Below are 21,126 nucleotides of genomic sequence, written 5' to 3'. Positions count from 1 at the left end.
GGGAATCAGCTCCATTTTACCATAAAAATCCTTTCAGTCTAAAATTAAAATATTGCCACAAAATGAATACAAGGGTGAAAAAAAAAAACAAAGAGACAGAAGAAAACAACTTTCATTAAAAGAAAAATACAAAAGGCAGGCAGAGACCATTTGTGAAACTGGGGTGAGCGGAGACCAGAGGCAGCAAGAGGCTATAGCAAGGAGTGAAAAGCAAGTCAAGGGCAAACCACAACTCCACCCCCAACCCCACATCTGCAGTTACAGTTTCTGAACTTAAGTTCAAACTAACATTCAGACCCTGAGAGCCAGCCTGGAAAAAACAGTGGTCCAAGCCAAATGACACACCTTAAAATTTCAAACCTGTGGAGAAGTCTGTAGTCCCAGAGTCCCAGCCCAGGGCAATTTGAGCTGAAAGGGGCTAATCTATGTGGACCCAGAGCAAAGCCAGGAATCCGAGTCTGGGTTTGGGATGAAGACATAATCCACAGTTTGGGTTGAGGACACAATTCACATGGGAAGCCCTACTTCCCTGGATATTTTTGCCCGCAAATAAGGGCAAGGCTCTTAGAGAAATTAGAGAAATACAAATCAAAACCACTCTGAGATATCACCTCACACCTAGCAGATTAGCTAACATGACAGCAAAGGAAATTAATAAATGTTGGAGGAGATGTGGTAAAAATGGGGCATTAATGCATTTCTGGTGGAGTTGTGAATTGATCCAACCATTCTGGAGGGCAATTTGGAACTTGCCCAATAGGCTTTAAAAGTCTCTCTGCCCTTTGATCCAGCCAAAGCACTGCTGGGTTTATACTCCAAAGAGATAATAAGGGAAAGGACTTATAAAAAATATTTAAAGCTGTGCTCTTTATATTGGCAAAAAATTGGAAAATGAGGGGATGCCCTCTGATTGGGGAATGGCAGAACAAATTATGATATATGTTGGTGATGGAATACTATTGTGCTTAAAGGAATAATGAACTGGAAGAATTCCATGTGAACTGGAACAACCTCCAGGAATAGATGCAGATTAAATGGAGCAGAACCAGGAGAAGGTTGTACACAGAGATGGATACACTATGGCACAATTGAATGTAATGGTCTTCTCTACTAGCAGCAATGCAATGATCCAGGACAAGTTTGAGAGTCTTATGAGAAGTGGTGATAATCACATTCAGATAAAGATCTGTGGGAATAGAAACAAAGTAGAAAAATAATTGTTAGATGTGATATCAAAATCACTTTAAAAGACTGATATATATATATATATATATATATATATATATATATATATATATATATATATATTAATTTAAGGTTGCCAAGGAATTCAGCTATGTAATTCCTAAATGAAAACTCAAGTCAGCAGTCAACCTTTTATGGAGATTTAATTACAAACAAACAGGAGGAAGAAAGGTATGAGAGAGAGAGAGAGAGAGAGAGAGAGAGAGAGAGAGAGAGAAAGGGGAGAGAAGGGAATAGGGCTTAAATACCCCTTCTGTTTAGGCTGGGCCAAAGTCCCAAGCCCTTAGATAGCTGAGGCAAAGAAAAGAGATCAGTCCCTATCACTCATGTGACCAAAATGGAGAAACAGTCTCAGGGGCCTCCACCTCCAGCCTCCTTCAGAGCAAGCCCTCCTCTCAGACCTCTCCAGGAGCTCTCCCTCCAGGACCTCTCTCCTCTCAGACTCCTTCAGAGCAAAACTTCTCAGAGCAAAACCTCTGGAACTCCCCCCAGTCCTCAGACCCCACTATCTTTAAGGAAACCATCTAGGTTCCCTCCCCTCAGTTCTCACATCTACCAATCACTGTCCATGTCTCCCCTGTGCCAATGGTTGCTCTAGCTTAACCCAGGACCGCCCAGAGGTCTGTTTCCTTTGCACATGTCTGTTGTAGGTCATATTCTCAAATAATTAAATTTTGATCTATGCTACAGCCCTTCCTAAATCCTGTTAGACTGAGTAGGTGGAGATTGTAAGTTCCAAGACCTGGTCCTGTCATTCCAAGTATCTCTATTGTATCAATTCTAAAATCAATCATGACTCAAAGAACTTCTTGTTCTATGCTTAAGCATAGGTCAAAGCCCTTTCCATTGTTTATCAAAAGGTTTCTGTCCTAAAGTAGTCTTAAGTAGGGAGAAGGATCCTCCCATGCCAAGGGGTTTCACATTCCAATAGAGTTCTTACTATCAGTAGGAAATTTTTTCCAAGTATGAAATTTCCCAATGGTGAAATTTCCAACATTCATAAGCCTAAGAAATTTTAAGGTTTACATTGATCATATAAATCAATGGGGATATGATTGGGCATGTATACTCTAAATAATCAACCTTGAGTAAATATGAATAATATGGAAATAGGTCTTGATCAATTGCACATGTAAAACACAATGGGATTGCTCATTGGCTATGGAAGAGGAGTTGGAGGAAGGGAGGGGAAGAACATGAATGATGTAACCATGGACAAATTTTCTTAATTAATCAATTAAAATAAAAAAAAGTTTTCAAAAAATAAAAAGTTCTCTTCCATCCATTTTTGTGTACCTTTTTCATTTGGTAATTTCTGCTTTTTATTTTTTTAAAACCCTTACCTTCCATCTTGGAGTCAATACTGTGTATTGGCTCCAAGGCAGAAGAGTGGTAAGGGCTAGGCAATAGGGGTCAAGTGACTTGCCCAGGGTCACACAGCTAGGAAGTGACTGAGGCCAGATTTTAACCTGGGACCTCCAGTCTCTAGGCCTAGTTCTCAATCCACTGAGCTACCCAGCTGCCCCCCATTTCTGCTTTTTAAAGATGTTTGTCTCTTTATTTTTGTGCCTTTTTTAATCAATTGCCCTATTCTGTTTTTAAGATATTACTTTCTTCAATACTTTTTGTTCCTCCTTTACCAAGCTATTGATCATTTTTTTCATGACTTCAAAGTATTTCCCTCATTTCTTTTCCCACCTTTTATTTTACTTTTATTATGTGGTTTTAAAAATCCTTAAAGGTCCTCTATTAATTCCTTTTTTGATTGAGACCAATTTTTATTTTTCTAGAATGGAGGCTTTGAATGTGGCTATATTGACTTTGTTGCCTTCTGAGTTTGAGTCTTCCCTGACACCAAAATCACTTCTCATTTTGAATTTCTTTTTTGTTTTTGTTTTTGGTCCTTTTCCTGCCATTTCTTTTCTTTTAATTAAAAAATCTCAATATTTTCTTTATAACTGTGTTGAAGGGACCAATATTTCAAACTTCATGTTATTTGTGCAAGAGCCTTCAGAACTGACAATGGGAATCTATCTATCTATCTACCTTCACTTTTTCCAAGTTGGTAATACATAAGTAAAAATATGTTTAATACTCTCCAGACCTGTTCTCTGGGGTTAACCACAAACAATCTTTTCGGCCTTGGAACTTTGACCAAGACCCTTTGCTCCCCTGTAGTAGAAAGTGCCCTTGCCTGCTAGTGATCTTCCTCACTCAGAAGTCATACCCCTTGACTGTGGCCTGGTTCTTCCTATGAGTAATGCAACAAAATATTGCATCCAGAGCCAGGAAATGCACTCATGTAATCTCCTTCTGAGTTTTCCAAACTTTCTCCTCCATCCTTACTCTTTGTGGCTGGGAAATCTCAAAGTCTTTGTTGCTGTTTCAGGTGTACCTGGGATATGTTGCCCAAGTGGGGACTGCAATGATCTGCTATTATCCACCTCTAACCCAGTTATTTAGATGCCTAATGCTGGTCTTCTAAGATATTTTGGGATGAAAAAATTATTTCAGCTTGTCTTTTTGTGGGTTATGATGCTCCAGAGTTCATTTTGAGATGTTATCATAGCTTTTCAGAGAGTATATTGGCAGAGATCAGACGGGTCCATGTACTTTTTCTACCATTTTGGCTATACCCTCCAACTTATACTTTTAATATAATTCTTTCTGCACATCCTACACAACATATATTTATGCCTGATAGCAAGTGGTCACAACCATTTATCAGAGAGTTTATGTGAGGAAGAAGAAAACCTATTCCATTTTCAGAAAGTTCTAGTTGATAAAAAATTATGTATGTGTTTTTCATGTAATATCCAGTCTAAATATCCAGCTTTATAACTTCCACTCTAGTTCCTTCTGGCAACATTCTTTTTCATTCAACCCTCTGGGCACAAACAGCAAGTCTATTCCTTCTTCTTCATGACAGCTTTTGAAGTGTCTGAAAATAGCTATCATGACCCTTATGACTCTTTTCTTTTCAAAGGTAAACATTTTGAGTTATTTAAGCTAATACTCATAAGGCATGAATGTAATAAGGCATGAATATAAGATTCTTCAAAATCTTGTTTGACCTCCTCTAGACCTTAAAATAAATCACAAATATTTCTCTGGAAATGCATTTCTCACAACAGAATACAATGTGGTCTGATCAGTATAAAAAGACTCTCATCTCTTTATTCTTATAAACTATACCTCTCATTGAAACCCAAGATCATATTAGCTTTTTTGGTTGCTTTATCACATGGTTGGGAGCAGATAGGTGGTATAATGGAATAGTACTAGGCCTAGAGCCAGGATAACTTACCATCTTCTGTTCAAATCTGGTCTCAGATACTTATTAGCTCTGTGACTATGGGCAAGTCTCTTAATCATATTTCCATCATTTTTGTTTGTTTTTATCTGTAAAATGAATTGGAAAAAGAAATGGTAAACTTTTGAGAACCAAGCCTGCAGTCTCCCAAAGTGGAGGGTCCTTCTGAGTAGGTGCAGCAGTCAGGAGAATAAGAGATGAGAGATGACTGAGTGCTCAGACCAGTGCTTAGGCATCACTCAGTGTTCTGTCATTGACAGGGTTTGTTTATTTTATAGCTTCAGCGAGTACATGCTTTTCTGGCACACCATCATTTTTCAACATACATGTTTCCATAGAACCTAACAAGAGATGTGAAACCCAAGGAGATAGTCAACAAAACGTTGCTGCTAAGTTGAGGATCAGAGGGTAGAATCAGCATGACCCATATATAGGTTGGAGAATTCAGAGCACAGATTTGCCATAAGTTTTTATGCCTAGAAAAGAGGATTCTATCTAAGTGGGTTTATAAGAATTCTTAGGGTTAATTTTAAAAGTAGGATCTCCTGGTAATGTTCTGGGAAGACAGAGTAGAGCATCTGTATTAACTCACAAGCATGTTGCTCTCATATTTTTCCTGGGGCTAAGTAAGAATAATAATCATAACAATTCCAATAATAAGGGGATATTAATAAGGAAAGTCAATTAGGGGAGTTTCACTGGATGTTGACATCCTTCCTTGGAGCTGCTTTGTAGTCCCCAGTTTCCAGTGTGGTTTTTGATGGCTCCTGGCAGTAAACAACTCTAGTATCTTTGGCAAGAAAACTCAAAAATGTTGACACAAAGAGATTAAAAACTTGTAAGTAAAAAAAAAACACACTGTTTATCTATTTTGAGTTCTTTTTATTATAATAGTTTTACAGAGACTTTCGGTCAAGATGGTGGCTTAGAGAAAGCTAAAGTTCAGATCTCCGGAAAACCCTTCCCGACCATCTCAAACTATAAGCTCCTAAGGTGCCGAAATTCAAAACGAGCAACAGCACAGACCCTGGGAATCCTCCTCCTGGACCTGGACCTGGATCAAAAGATACAGCCCCCCTCAAAAGCCAGAACCCGAGATCACTTGGACCTAAGGAGTAGGAGCACAGAGTCCAAGGCTCCGGGAAGCCGCGGCCCCACCCCCCCTCAGAGAGCAGGGTCCTCTGAAACAACAGCAACCCTCAGGACCTTCTATCCTAGTCCCAGTGAAAGTCACTGCCCTCGGACTTCCTGGAAGCCACGGCCGATCCCCCCGCAGAGAGCAGGGTCATTTGAAACAACAGCAACCATCAGGGCCGAAAAAACAGCCTCACCGCGAGCTATTCTGAAGGCAACTTCCGGAAAGCAACCCGACCCAGTTGAGGGGGCACCTTAGCAGCAGGGAAACAAAGAGAACCGGAGGAGAGTGTGGCCCCCTGGTCCAAACCTTCCATTCCAGTTCCAGTGAAAGTCATTGCCTGAAGGCATACTCTGTTTAACCCAGGGAAACCTCATAGAACCGACAATCTGCCCAAGACAAAAGCCTCTGAACACCAGATGGAGATAAGAAAAGCTAATCCTCCCTATTCAGAGATAGCAAACTCCACAGAAGCACAGAAGCCCCCAAATCCCAAGAAAAATAAGGAGAAAGGGGCAACTTTGGACACATTCTATGGAGCCAAAATACAAAATACAGAGGAGATAGAAGACGATATACAAGAAAATGCTCCGAAACCTTCTGAAGGAAATGGAAACTCTCCACAAACCCATGAAGAATTTGAATCAGAAATGACCAAAAATATGGAAGCCTTCTGGGAGGAAAAGTGGGAAATAATGCAAAAGAAATTCACACACCTACAAAACCAGTTTGACGAAAGTGAAAAGGAAAACCAGGCTTTAAAGGCCAGAATCAGGCAGCTGGAAGACAACAATCATGTAAAAGAGCAAGAATTAATAAAGCAAAGCCAAAATACCAAGAAATTAGAAGAGAATATAAAATATCTCACCAACAACGTGACAGATCTGGAAAATGGAGGGAGAAGAGATAATTTAAGAATAATTGGACAACCAGAAAAGCCAAAAATAAACACCAAAATTGACATCTTGATGCAAGATATAATCAAAGAAAATTGCCCAGAGATTCTAGAACAAGGGGGAAATACAGCCACTGACAGAGCTCACAGAACACCTTGAACACTAAACCCCCAAAAGACAACTCCCAGGAATGTAATTGCCAAATTCCAAAGCTCTCAAACAAAAAAAAAATCCTACAGGAAGCCAGAAAAAGACAATTTAGATATAAAGGAATGCCAACCAGGGTCACATAAGACCTTGCAAGTTCTACTCTGAATGATCGTAAGGCATGGAACATGATCTTCAGAAGGCAAGAGAGCTGGGTCTTCAACCAAGAATCAGCTACCCAGCAATACTGACTATATACTTCCAAGGAAAAGTATGGGCATTCAACAAAATAGAAGACTTCCAACTTTTTGCAAAGAAAAGACCAGAGCCCTGTGGAAAGTTTGATACCAAAAAACAAAGAGCAAGGAATACCTGAAAAGGTAAATATGAAGGAAAGGGGAAAGGAGAAAAATGTTATCTACTACTTTTATTCAAACTCTCTTCTATAAGGACTACATTTATATCAATCTATATATACTAACATGTGGGGAAAATGTAATGTGCAAATAGGGGGAAAAGAAAGACCAAATAGAATAATATTTCTCACACAAAGATTCACATGGGAAGGGGAGGGGAAGAAAACTCCTATAAGAAGGAGAGGAAGAGAGGATTTTTTACTTAAACCTTAATCTCAGGGAAATCAACTCTGAGAGGGAAAAACATCCAGATCCATTGGGATCTTGAAGTCTATCTTACTTAACAAGGGTAGGGAGAAGGGAAAACCAAGGGGGCTGAAGGGGGAGAGGGAAAACAAAAAGGGAGGGAAAGAGAAGGGGCAGGGGGAGGGAACAAAAAGGGAGGGACTAAAAAGGGAAACATCAAGGGAGGGGACAAGGGGGACTGATTCAAAGTAAATCACTGGACTAAAAGGTAGAGCCGAAGAAGAAAAGGTTAGAATTAGGGAAGGATATCAAAATGCCAGTGAGTCCACAAATGACAATCATAACTTTGAATGTGAATGGGATGAACTCACCCATAAAACGTAGACGAATAGCAGAATGGATTAGAATCCAAAACCCTACCATATGTTGTCTTCAAGAAACACACATGAGGCAAGTTGACACCCACAAGGTCAGAATTAAAGGATGGAGTAAGACCTTCAGGGCCTCAACTGACAGAAAGAAGGCAGGAGTGGTAATCATGATATCTGGTAAAGCCAAAGCAAAAATAAACCTGATCAAAAGGGATAGGGAAGGTAATTATATTTTGTTAAAAGGGACTCTAGACAATGAGGAAATATCATTAATCAACATGTATGCACCAAATAATATAGCACCCAAATTTCTAATGGAGAAACTAGGAGAATTGAAGGAAGAAATAGACAGCAAAACCATATTAGTGGGAGACTTAAACCAACCATTATCAAATTTAGATAAATCAAATCAAAAAATGAATAAGAAAGAGGTAAAAGAAGTGAATGAAATCTTAGAAAAATTAGAATTAAAAGACATATGGAGAAAAATAAATAGTGATAAAAAGGAATACACCTTCTTCTCAGCACCACATGGCACATTCACAAAAATTGACCATACGTTAGGTCACAGAAACATAGCACACAAATGCAGAAAAGCAGAAATAATGAATGCAGCCTTCTCAGATCACAAGGAAATAAAAGTAATAATCAGTAATGGTACATGGAAAACCAAATCTAAAACCAATTGGAAATTAAACAATATGATACTCCAAAAACATTTAGTTAAAGAAGAAATAATAGAAACAATTAATATTTTCATTGAGGAAAATGACAATGGCGAGACATCCTTTCAAACCTTTTGGGATGCAGCCAAAGCGGTAATCAGAGGTAAATTCATATCCCTGAATGCTTATATTAACAAACTAGGGAGAGCAGAGATCAATCAATTGGAAATGTAAATGAAAAAACGCGAAGAGATCAAATTAAAACCCCCCAGCAGAAAACCAAACTAGAAATCCTAAAAATTAAGGGAGAAATTAATAAAATCAAAATTGATAGAACTATTGATTTAATAATTAAGACAAAAAGCTGGTACTTTGAAAAAAACAAACAAAATAGACAAAGTACTGGTCAATCTAATTAAAAAAAGGAAGGAAGAAAAGCAAATTAACAGCATTAAAGATGGAAAGGGGGACAGCACCTCCGATGAAGAAGAAATTAAGGCAATCATTAGAAATTACTTTGCCCAATTATATAGCAATAAATACACCAATTTAGGAGATATGGAGGAATATATACAAAAATACAAACTGCCTAGACTAACAGAAGAAGAAATAGAATTCTTAAATAATCCCGTATCAGAAAATGAAATCCAACAAGCCATCAAAGAACTTCCTAAGAAAAAATCCCCAGGGCCTGATGGATTCACCAGTGATTTCTATCAAACATTCAGAGAACAGTTAATCCCAATACTCTACAAACTATTTGACATAATAAGCAAAGAGGGAGTTCTACCAAACTCCTTTTACGACACAAACATGGTACTGATTCCAAAACCAGGCAGGTCAGAAACAGAGAAAGAAAATTATAGGCCAATCTCCTTAATGAATATAGATGCAAAAATCTTAAAAAGGATACTAGCAAAAAGACTCCAGCAAGTGATCAGAAGGATCATTCACCATGATTAAGTAGGATTTATACCAGGGATGCAGGCCTGGTTCAATATTAGGAAAACCATCCACATAATTGACCACATCAACAAGCAAACCAGAAAGAACCACATCATTATCTCAATAGACACAGAAAAAGCATTTGATAAAATACAACACCCATTCCTATTAAAAACACTAGAAAGCATAGGAATAGAAGGGTCATTCCTAAAAATAATAAACAGTATATGTCTAAAACCATCAGCTAATAACATCTTCAATGGGGATAAACTAGATGCATTCCCAATAAGATCAGGAGTGAAACAAGGATGCCCATTATCACCTCTACTATTTGACATTGTACTAGAAACGCTAGCAGTAGCAATTAGAGAAGAAAAAGAAATTGAAGGCATCAAAATAGGCAAGGAGGAGACCTAGTTATCACTCTTTGCAGATGACATGATGGTCTACTTAAAGAATCCTAGAGATTCAACCAAAAAGCTAATTGAAATAATCAACAACTTTAGCAAAGTTGCAGGATACAAAATAAACCCACATAAATCATCAGCTTTTCTATATACCTCCAACACAGCTCAGCAGCAAGAACTAGAAAGAGAAATCCCATTCAAAATCACCCTAGACAAAATAAAATACCTGGGAATCTACCTCCAGAGACAAACACAGGAACTATATGAACACAACTAGAAAACAATCTCCACACAACTAAAACTAGACTTGAGCAATTGGAAAAACATTAACTGCTCATGGATAGGACGAGCCAATATAATAAAAATGACCATCCTACCCAAACTTATTTATCTATTTAGTGCCATACCCATTGAACTACTAAAATACTTCTTCACTGATTTAGATAAAAAACATAACAAAATTCATTTGGAACAACAAAAGACCAAGGATATCCAGGGAAATAATGAAAAAAAAAAACACATATGATGGGGGCCTTGTAGTCCCTGACTTTAAACTATATTACAAAGCAGCAGTCATCAAAACAATTTGGTACTGGCTAAGAAACAGAAAGGAAGATCAGTGGAATAGACTGGGGGAAAGCAACCTCAGCAAGACAGTCTATGATAAACTCAAAGATCCCACATTTTGGGACAAAAATCCACTATTCGATAAAAACTGTTGGGAAAATTGGAAGACAGTGTGGGAGAGACTAGGAATAGATCAACACCTTATACCCTACACCAAGATAAATTCAAAATGGGTGAGTGACTTAAACATAAAGAAGGAAACCATAAGAGTATTGGGTAAACACAGAATAGTATACATGCCAGACCTTTGGGAGCGGAAAGGCTTTAAAACCAAGCAAGACATAAAAAGAATCACAAAATGTAAAATAAATAATTTTGACTACATCAAACTAAAAAGCTTTTGTACAAACAAAACCAATGTAACTAAAATCAGAAGGGAAACAACAAATTGGGAAAAATCTTCATACAAACCTCTGACAAAGGTTTAATTACTCATATTTATAAAGAGTTAAATCAATTGTACAAAAATCTAAGCCATTCTCCAATTGATAAATGGGCAAGGGATATGGATAGGCAGTTCTCAGATAAAGAAATCAAAACGATTAATAAGCACATGAAGAAGTGTTCTAAATCTCTTATAATCAGAGAGATGCAAATCAAAACAACTCTGAGGTATCACCTCACACCTAGCAGATTGCCTAACATAACAGCAAAGGAAAGTAATGAATGCTGGAGGGGATGTGGCAAAGTAGGGCCATTAATTCATTTCTGGTGGAGTTGTGAACTGATCCAACCATTCTGGAGGGCAATTTGGAACTATGCCCAAAGGGCAACAAAAGAATATCTACCCTTTGATCCAACCATAGCACTGCTGCATCTGTACCCCAAAGAGATAATGGACAAAAAGACTTGTACAAAAATATTCATAGCTGCTCTCTTTGTGGTGGCCAAAAACTGGAAAACAAAGGGATGCCCATCAATTGGGGAGTGGCTGAACAAATTGTGGTATATGTTGGTGATTGGATACTATTGTGCTAAAAGGAATAATAAAGTGGAGAAGTTCCATGGAGACTGGAACAACCTCCAGGAAGTGATGCAGAGCGAGAGGAGCAGAACCAGGAGAATATTGTACACAGAGACTAATACACTGTGGTATAATCGAACGTAATGGACTTCTCCATTAGTGGTGGTGTAATGTCCCTGAACAATTTGCAGGGATCAAGGAGAAAAAAACACTATTCATAAACAAAGGATAAACTAAGGGAGTGGAAACACCGAGGAAAAGCAACTGCCCTGAATACAGCGGTAGAGGGGACATGACAGAGGAGAGACTCTAAATGAACACTCTAATGCAAATATTATCAACATAGCAATGGGTTCAAATCAAGAAAACATGTAATGCCCAGTGGATTTACACGTCGGCTATGGGGATTGGGGGGGAGGAAAAGAAAATGATCTATGTCTTTAAATGAATAATGATTGGAAATGATCAAATAAAATATATTAAAAAATAATAGTTTTATAGATTACACATATACACAATTTTTAATAATTATTTATGACATTTTGAGATTTGTATTCTCTCCATCCATCTCTCCCTGTCTTCTCTCTGTGAAAACAGGAAATATATATATATATATATATATATGTGTGTGTGTGTGTGTGTGTGTGTGTATAGCAAGTAATATATGTGCTTCCATATAATATGTATTCCCAAAGGTTGTCATGTTGTGAAAGAAGAAATATTACTTTTATTGTTTTTATTTTTTACTTTTAAACATTATTTTGTTTGGTCATTTTCAAATATTATTTATTGGAAACAAAGATCATTTTCTTTTTCTCCTACTGCCACCACCCCTCCAAAAGCTGATGTAGAATTCCACTTTTCCAATTTTCCCACATTCTCTCCAATTTTTATAGTTTTCTTTTTTTGTTATATTAGCCAATATGATAAATGAGTTAGTACATAAGAATTTTTTAAATTAGAAAATGATCTATGTCTTTAATGAATAATGCTTGGAAATGATCAAATAAAATATTAAAAAAAGAAAAAGAAAAAGAAGAAAAAAGAAGAAAAAAAAGAAATTTTTTCCAAGATGACAAATACATTTCTTACTATTCTTGAGTCTAAGTATCTACTCAGTACTGATTATACCTAATTGTACTAAAACTTAAGCAAATCTCTCCCAGATTTGCAAAGGTATCAAATTAGATACTTTATCAAATAATCTCTTATTAGAGAAAGTTGCTTCAAAGATTTTTCCCATATTTATCTGTTTTCTTTTTAATTATAACTGCATTGGTTTTACATATACTTTTATAATAATAATAATAATAATTACATAATTCCTTCTATAATTCTTTTAAAAGTTCCTTTTAGTTTACTTTGTTATGTTTACTCTTTATGAAGGAGAAAATTTTTTAATTTAATTTTAATTTTTTAATTTGAGATTTATTTTTTAAGAGGAGCATCCTTTCAATTTTCAATTCATTGCCACCACAAAGAGAGCTCTATTAATTCCTCCCTCGTTTTTAATGTTAACCTTAAGAATTTAACCTAATAATGGTATTATTGACTCAAAATACATATTTGTATAACTATAGGTATAATTTTCAGATTTTTCTCCAAAATGGTTTTATGCATTCATGGTTCCACAAAGTATATTGGTGTACTCATTTTTATATCCACTCCAACATTTATCATTTTCCACTTTTATTTTGTTAGCCAATTTTATATGTGTGAGATAGCAAATCACGGGGGTTTTTTGTCATAAAATTTTTTAATTGATTAATTAATTTAGAAGAGTTTTCCATGATTACATGGAAATGGATTACATTCTCTCTCCTCTTCCCAAGCCCCTCCCATGGACAATAAGTAATTCCACTGGGTTGTACATGTGTCATTGATCAAGAACTATTCCCACAATATTAATATTTGCCTTAGGGTGATCATTTAGAGTCTACAACCCCAATTATATCCCAATTGACCCATGTAACCACTTGTATTTTCTTCAGTTTTCTACTCCCACAGTTCCTTCTTCAGATATGGATAGCACCACTTCTCATAAGTCCCTCAGAATTGTCCTTGATCATTGTATTGCTTCTAATAGAGAAGTCCATTACATTCTATTGTAACACAGTGTATCCTTCTCTGTATACAAGGTTCTCCTTCTTCTGCTCTTCTCATTCTGCATGAATTTCTGGAGGTCATTCCAGTTCATATGGAATTTCTCCAGCTCATTGTTCCTTTGAGCACAATAGTATTCCATCACCAACATATATGTTCAACCATTCCCCAATTGGAGCGCATCCCTTTATTTTCCAAATTTTTGCCAACACAAAGAGTACATCTTTGAATATTCTTGTTCAAGTCTTTTTCCTTATTTTATATTTGGGGTACAAACCCAGCAATGCTATGGCTGGATCAAAGGGCAGACAGTTTTTCATCGCCCTTTAGGTATAATTCCAAATTGCCCTTCAGAAGGTTGGATCAATTCACAACTCCACCAACAATGCAGTAGTATCACAATTTTGCCACATCCCCTCCAACATTGATTGGTTCCGTTGCTGTCATGTTAGCCAGTATGCTAGGTGTGAGGTGATACCCTAGAGTTGTTTTGATTTGCATCTCTCTGATTATAAGATATGTAGATCACTTTTCATGTGCTTATTAATAGTTTTGATTTCTTTATCTGAAAATTACCTTCATGCCCCTTGCCCATTTATCAATTGGGGAATGGCTTGATTTTTTGTACAAGTGATTTAGCTCTTTATAAAAGTGAGTAATTAGACCTTTGTCAGAGGTTTTTGTTATGAAGATGTTTTCCCAATTTGTTGCTTTCCTTCTAATTTTGGTTGCATTGGTTTTGTTTGTATAAAAACTATTTAATTTTATCTAATCAAAATTATTTATTATATATTTTGTTATTTTTTACTAAGTCTTGCTTGCTCTTTAAAGCTTTCCTTCATGGGGGCAGCTGGGAGGCTCAGTGAACTGATAGCCAGGCCCAGAGATGGGAGGTCCTGGTTTCAAATTTGGTCTCAGATACTTCTTAGGTGTGTTACCCTGGGCAAGTCACTTGACCCCCATTGCCTAGCTCTTACTACTCTTCTGCCTTAGAACCAATAGACAGAATTGATTCTAAGACAAAAGGAAGGGTTTAAAAAATCTTTCCTTTCCCAAAGATCTAACAGGTATACCATTCTGTGTTCACCTAATTTATTTATTGTTTCCTTCTTTATATTCAAGTCATTCACCCATTCTGAATTTATCTTGGAGTAGAGTGTGAGATATTCATCTAAACCTAATATCTCCCATACTGTTTTCCAATTTCCCCAGCAATTTTGTCAAATAGCTGTTTTTATCCTAAAAGCTGGAATCTTTGGGTTTATCATAGATTGTTTTTCTGAGGTCGTTTACCCCAAATCTATTCCACTGATTCTCCCTTCTGTCTCTTAACCAGTACCATATTATTTTTATGATCACTGCTTTATATTACAATTTAATATCTGATATTGCTAGGCCCCCCTCCTTCACTTTTTTTTTTCATTATTTCCCTTGATGTTCTTGACCTTTGTTCTTCCAAATTAACTTTTTTATTGTTTTTTTTCCAATTCAGTTAAATTTTTGGTAGTTTAATACATATGGCACTAAATAAGTAAATCAGTTTGAGTACTCTTGGCATTTTTATTATGTTAGCTTGTCTTACCCATGAGCAATTAATGTTTTTCCAATTATTTTGGTCTAATTTTAATTGTGTGGAAAGTGTTTTGTAGTTTTGTTCATATAGTTCCTGTGTTTGTCTTAGCAGATAGATTCCCAAGTATTTTATATTGTCTAAGGCAATTTTAAATGGAGTTTCTTTTTCTACCTCTTGCTGCCAGGATGTGTTGGAAATATATAGAAATGCTGATGATTTATAAAGTTTTAGTTTGTATCCTGCAACTTTGCTAAAATTGTTGATTATTTCTACTAGCTTTTTGGTTGATTCTCTAGGATTCTTTTAGTAGACCATCATATCATCTGCAAAGAGAGATAACTTGGTTTCCTCATTGCCTATTTTAATACTTTCAATTTCTTTTTTCTTCTCTAATAACTACTGCTAATATTTCTAGTACCATGTTAAATAACAGAGGTGATAGGAAAGCTAGGTGGCTCAGTGGATTGAGAGACAGACCTAGAGATGGAAGGTCCTAGGTTCAAACATGACCTCAGACACTTCCTAGCTGTGTGACCCTGGCAAATCACTTAACCCCCATTGCCTAACTCTTACAACTCCTCTGCCTTGGTGCCAATACACAGTATTGGCTCCAAGACAGAAGGTAAGGTTTTAAAAAAATAATAAGTAAATAACAGTGCTGATAATGGGCATCCTTGTTTCATTCCTGATCTTATTGAGAAAGCTTCTAATTTATCCTCATTGCAGAAGATATTTGCTCATGGTTTTAAATATATATTGTTTATTATTTTAGGAAAAACCTTTCTATTCCTATACTTTGTAGTGTTTTCAATAGGAATGAGTGTTGTATTTTGTCAAATACTTTTTCTGTATCTATTGAGATAATCATGTGATTTTTGTTGGTTTGCTTGTTGATGTGGTCAATTATGTGAATGGTTTTCTGAATATTGAACTATCCTTGCATTCCTGGCATAAATCCCACGTGATCATAGTGAATGACCCTTGTGATCACTTTCTGAAGTCTTTTTGCTAGTATTCTATTTAAAATTGTTGCATCTATATTCATTAGGGAGATTGGTCTATAGTTTTCTTTCTCTGTTTTTGATCTACCTGGCTTTGTAATCAATACCATATTTGTGTCATAAAAGAATGGTAGAACTCCTTCACTTATTTTGTCAAATAGTACATATAATATTGAGATTAGTTATTCTTTGAATGTTTGGTAGAATTCACTTTTAAATCCATCTGGCCTTAGGGATTTTTTCTTAGGGAGTTCTTGGACAGGTTGTTTAATTTCTTTTTCTGATATGTGGTTATTTAAGTATTTTATTTCTTCTTCTGTTAATCTATTAATCTAGGCAATTTATATTTTTGTAAATATTCATCCATATCAACTAGATTGCCAAAGTTATTGCCATTTAATTAGGCAAAATACTTTTAATGATTGCTTTAATTTCCTCTTCATTAGAGGTGAAGTCTCCATTTTAATCATTGATACTGTTAATTTGATTTTCTTCTTTTGCTTTTTATTAGATTAACCAATACTTTATCCATTTTGTTTTTTTTCAAAGTACCAGCTTCTAATCTTATTTATCAATTCAAAAGTTCTCTCATTTTCAATTTGATTAATTTCTCTTTTAATTTTTTGGATTTGAATTTAGTTTTTATGTGGGAATTTTTAATGTGTTAACTTTCTAACTTTTTTAAGCTGCATGCCCAATTCATTGTTCTTTGCCCTTCCTAATTTGTCAATATATACACTCAAAGACATAAATTTTCTCCTAAGTACTGCTTTGACTGCATCTCATAGATGTTGAAAGGAGGTCTCATCATTGTCATTTTCTTCAATGAAATCTGAATGAGAGCAACATCTATAGTTTATAAATAAGCTTGATCTGCTCTCCATTCAATGATATTTGTCCCACAGAGTAGTTACTAATTATATCGTTAGAGGGGATTTTTTACAATGTACATTTTACATTACATTTACTTAGAGGAGAGTACTTCATAACAATGAAATCACAAGACTATATGAGGGGGGGAGATATTGTGTGTGTTCTGATGCAACATGTAGCAAAAATGAGGATTAAAAATGAAATGCATCTATTCCCCTCAGAATTATGAATCCAGGGATATTCAAATGGATGTCAGTATTTTCCTTCCTTACCTATTGTAACTCACACATACCTATTTTAAACATAAACTCTAAATTATTGGATTAGTTTTATAAAGGTGACACCAGAAACTAAAAGAATCTCCAAGGTAGGAGAAACATTGTAGGTCATCTAATCCAGTCTCCTTAATATTACATAAAAAAAAGAACTGAAGCTCAGAGAGGAGAATGGCTTCCCCACAATGCCACAATTGAAAAGTAACATAAATAGTGTTTGAAACTTAAGAACTTTTTTTCTTTAATTTTCCATATATTATCCTTTTTTCTTTTTTTCTCCAATTGTTCACCATGGGTAAGTGAATAAGTGGGTACAGAATTGGTGGATGAAGAAACCCTACTATATTGAATGCATTTATAGTCATATATCTTTATGTATATATTTATATCTATATCTATATATCTCTCATTCCAACCTCAATGCTCTTTCCATTGTATTGTGTTCAATAAATTAAAAACAATTGCTTAGCATTCAAACACAGATACTACACTGAAAATGATTTTTATGCTAGGATATGTATTAATTTTTTTCTTGAAATTTATATTTAAATGCAACCTCAACCTTTGTTACCACTTTTTAATTCTTTAGAGTTTGCTGCTTTTAAACTATGCATATCTAATCACAAGAAGGAATTTTTATTTAGATATCAATTTGTTCATTGAAAATTTGGCTACATTCTGAGTCTATACAGAAACATATGTAGTATAGTAGATTATTATGTCAATTATCTGGATCAGACAAGTAGAAAATGCTTTAGTCTTAACTATCTGACCTCTCCCTCTTTCATATAAAAATTTTTGGCTGTACATATCTGAATAGAGAGTTCAGTATTGCACTTCACCTGCGACCTGTAGAAATAATCCCTAAATGCCTAAGGATCAATGAAATAGATTTGTACCTCATCCTATTGCTTGAAACACAATTGAGTTTCTTGAAATTATGATAATTACTTCTAAAAGTTTAAATCCCATTATTGGGAGGTAGGGGCTTATAATAATAATAATAATAATAATAATAATAATAATAATAATAATAATAATATTCCCACTACCATTGTTACTAATTAGATTCTCTCCTGACAGCCACCAAATAAAATAGCGTAAAGCCGAATATTAAATAAAAAAAAAAACAAATTATTCTCTTCTCTAAAGGTGAATATCCTTACTCTAGGTTCAGATATTTATATGCAGAAACCATAAGAGTTGCTCTCTGGCTCCAAAATTCCCCCTATTTTTCTGATAAAATAGAAGATTTGACTCTTTTGTCTTTATAATACCTAAAAAGGACTTCACATATATAGTGAAAAATACTTATTAAATCAATATTCTAAATGAGTTACATGGGTACATTTTGGAAAAAAAAACTTGATGAAAATTTATTTCTTTTTCATCCTAAAAAAGTGAACACCAAGAACTTTTTTCTTCTAATGTAAATTGGGGAGGGAAAGATGTCAGTGAAGGATACTAGCAAGGTTTTAGCATATTACAACAGATAGGGGAGAATTCATTAAGTCTATAAGTCAATTATAAATGTGAGTTAATTAAGCAAGAGGTGATTCTCTTCTTTTTTTTTTTAATTTAGCTTAGTTAGCATTTCTGCCTAATTACTTTGCATTTGCAAAATGCTTCCCAGCCATGTTAGTTAACCCTTGTAATGTGCCCATGAAGTAGATGGATGACAAGCATTAGTATGACATACATTAGTGTACTCCTTTGAGAGCTGTCAAAAAGGAGGTATAGGGAGATTTAATGACTTTGTAAGATCACTCATCAAGTGGAAAATTTGGTATTGGATTTCATAAACTTTTAATTCATGAAATATTCCAAATGAAATCTGAAACCTGTATTGTGTTGTAAATATAATAATATAATTATTCAAACAAAATATAATTTTATTTTCTTAGTGTTTTGAATATCTTTCCATTCAGCAACTATATTAGATATATGTCTCTTTGTCACTTCCACATATAAAATGGGCTCATCTTAAAAACCAATGACATACTGTTGTGAAAAAGATAGATGAGTTCAAAAGCTTTATTTTGTATTTTAACAGATAAGAGAGTCATTATGTCCACTCTTTTGTGGGGAGCCAGAGGTGACAGGATTTTTGGTTAGCCATTTTAACCACTTATTCATTTGAAAGGATTTCACAAAAATCAAGAGCATCTACAGGACTGTTTATCATCTTGGACTTTCTTGTTGCTTGTCACTAGATCTGAACTTCCAGGAACTAAAGGTCAGATTTATTTCTATAATGAGTTGCTTGGCTTTAGAATAAATTACCTGAGATGGAAACTTTATTGATAATCATTCACTTTCAACACTTTCACCTAAGAGTTAGCATTTATATAAGTTATTTAATGATTGTTAAAAATGTTTCATGGTATTTCATTTGATTTTTACAACACTATGAATTAAGTAATATCATCCACTATTTTACACAGGAGAAAACTGTGACTTAGAGATGTTAACTGACTTATCCATGGCCTTACAACTTGGAAGTATCTAAGGAAAGATTTGAACTCAAACTTCCTGACACCAAGCTCAGCACTCATCCACTTTGCCACCTAGCCGATTACAGGTAGATTATACAATATTGATATTGGAAAGCCCTTCACAATTTAATCCAACTCTTACACCATGGTTTTTATGAGAGAAGAAATTCAAATGAACAGTTTTCCAACATCACTAGAAAAAGAATCTGTGAGAATTGTGAAGTCATTTACCAAATTTGTGTCTCTTTTATGGATTTCAAATTGATCATGGTGTTAGAGGCACAGGTTAGATAAAGTCAACCCAAAAGTCACCCTGGTGTTTGGAGATACATCAACATATGTGAGGATAACTTCTTGCTGAGTTTACATATATTTCTTGTAATTATAATTACTTCTAGAATCCCTACTACAAAGACTATCCTAGGTTATATGTACTAGGTTAAGAAAAAATAGAATATGCCAAAATAGGAATGGATCCCAGAATCCATCTAAGTCCAAATTTGACCCTAAATAAACATTCCTTTTACAGTATTCCTGGATTCAGCCTTCATTTCAAGGTTTGCAGTGATAAGGATCCCTTCCAAGTTAACTAGTAGTAATTTGGCCTAGATTTTAGTAACAACAATGTTCTAAACTGGTGACTAGTGAAAATTATATATACATGTTAAATATCCCATATTATATAAATCAGTATAACAAAGAAAATGTTATAAACGCATTACATAATAACATTAAATTTCAGAAACTCATTTTGTACTGTTTTGCTCAGGTTTTCTTGTCATCACATTTGAAATTATTCATTATTTGGTGTGTGATCAAGTATATACATGATCAAAAATTAGGATTTTATCCAAGTATATAGTATGGAAGTGCTTCTCAGGTATTAACAGCTCATCAAAGCAAAACATAATACTAACATATAGCCTACATAAAATATATATTAACATGTATTATACATAGTTCATACATTATCATAACCATTAAGGTCCTTTACACCATGCTTCTTTCTTCCTACTCAATTTTCCAAATCCTATATTCCTATAAAACTAGCATTCACACTAACCAGTGAACAAATTCTATTATACTACAATCTGCTAGGCAGGTAAGTGGCATGGCAGAAGGAATTATTCCTGTTATTGAAGTCAAGAAGAACTCAATTCAAGGCCTACATCAGATGTTTATTAGATGTATTTATCATTTATCCTATTTTCTGCCATTTATCATTTATTCTATGTTCTGACTTTATTCTCAACTATGAAATGTAGTTAATAATAGCTTCAGTATTTTGTGAGGTTAAAGTGATAAAATTAATATACATTTTTGATATGTATACATATGTGTGTACATAAATGAATCCTAATTTGCTATATAAATGCTGATTTCATAATTGTCATTATCATCATCATCTCATCATTATTATTAGGTTTGTTAGACATTTATTTAGATCCCTCCCTGCCTGTACCTGCCTTCAGAAATCCTTAAAACAGAG

Source organism: Monodelphis domestica, chromosome 4, assembly GCF_027887165.1.
Source record: "Monodelphis domestica isolate mMonDom1 chromosome 4, mMonDom1.pri, whole genome shotgun sequence".
NCBI lineage: Eukaryota > Metazoa > Chordata > Mammalia > Didelphimorphia > Didelphidae > Monodelphis > Monodelphis domestica.
This window is presented reverse-complemented; position numbering follows the sequence as displayed.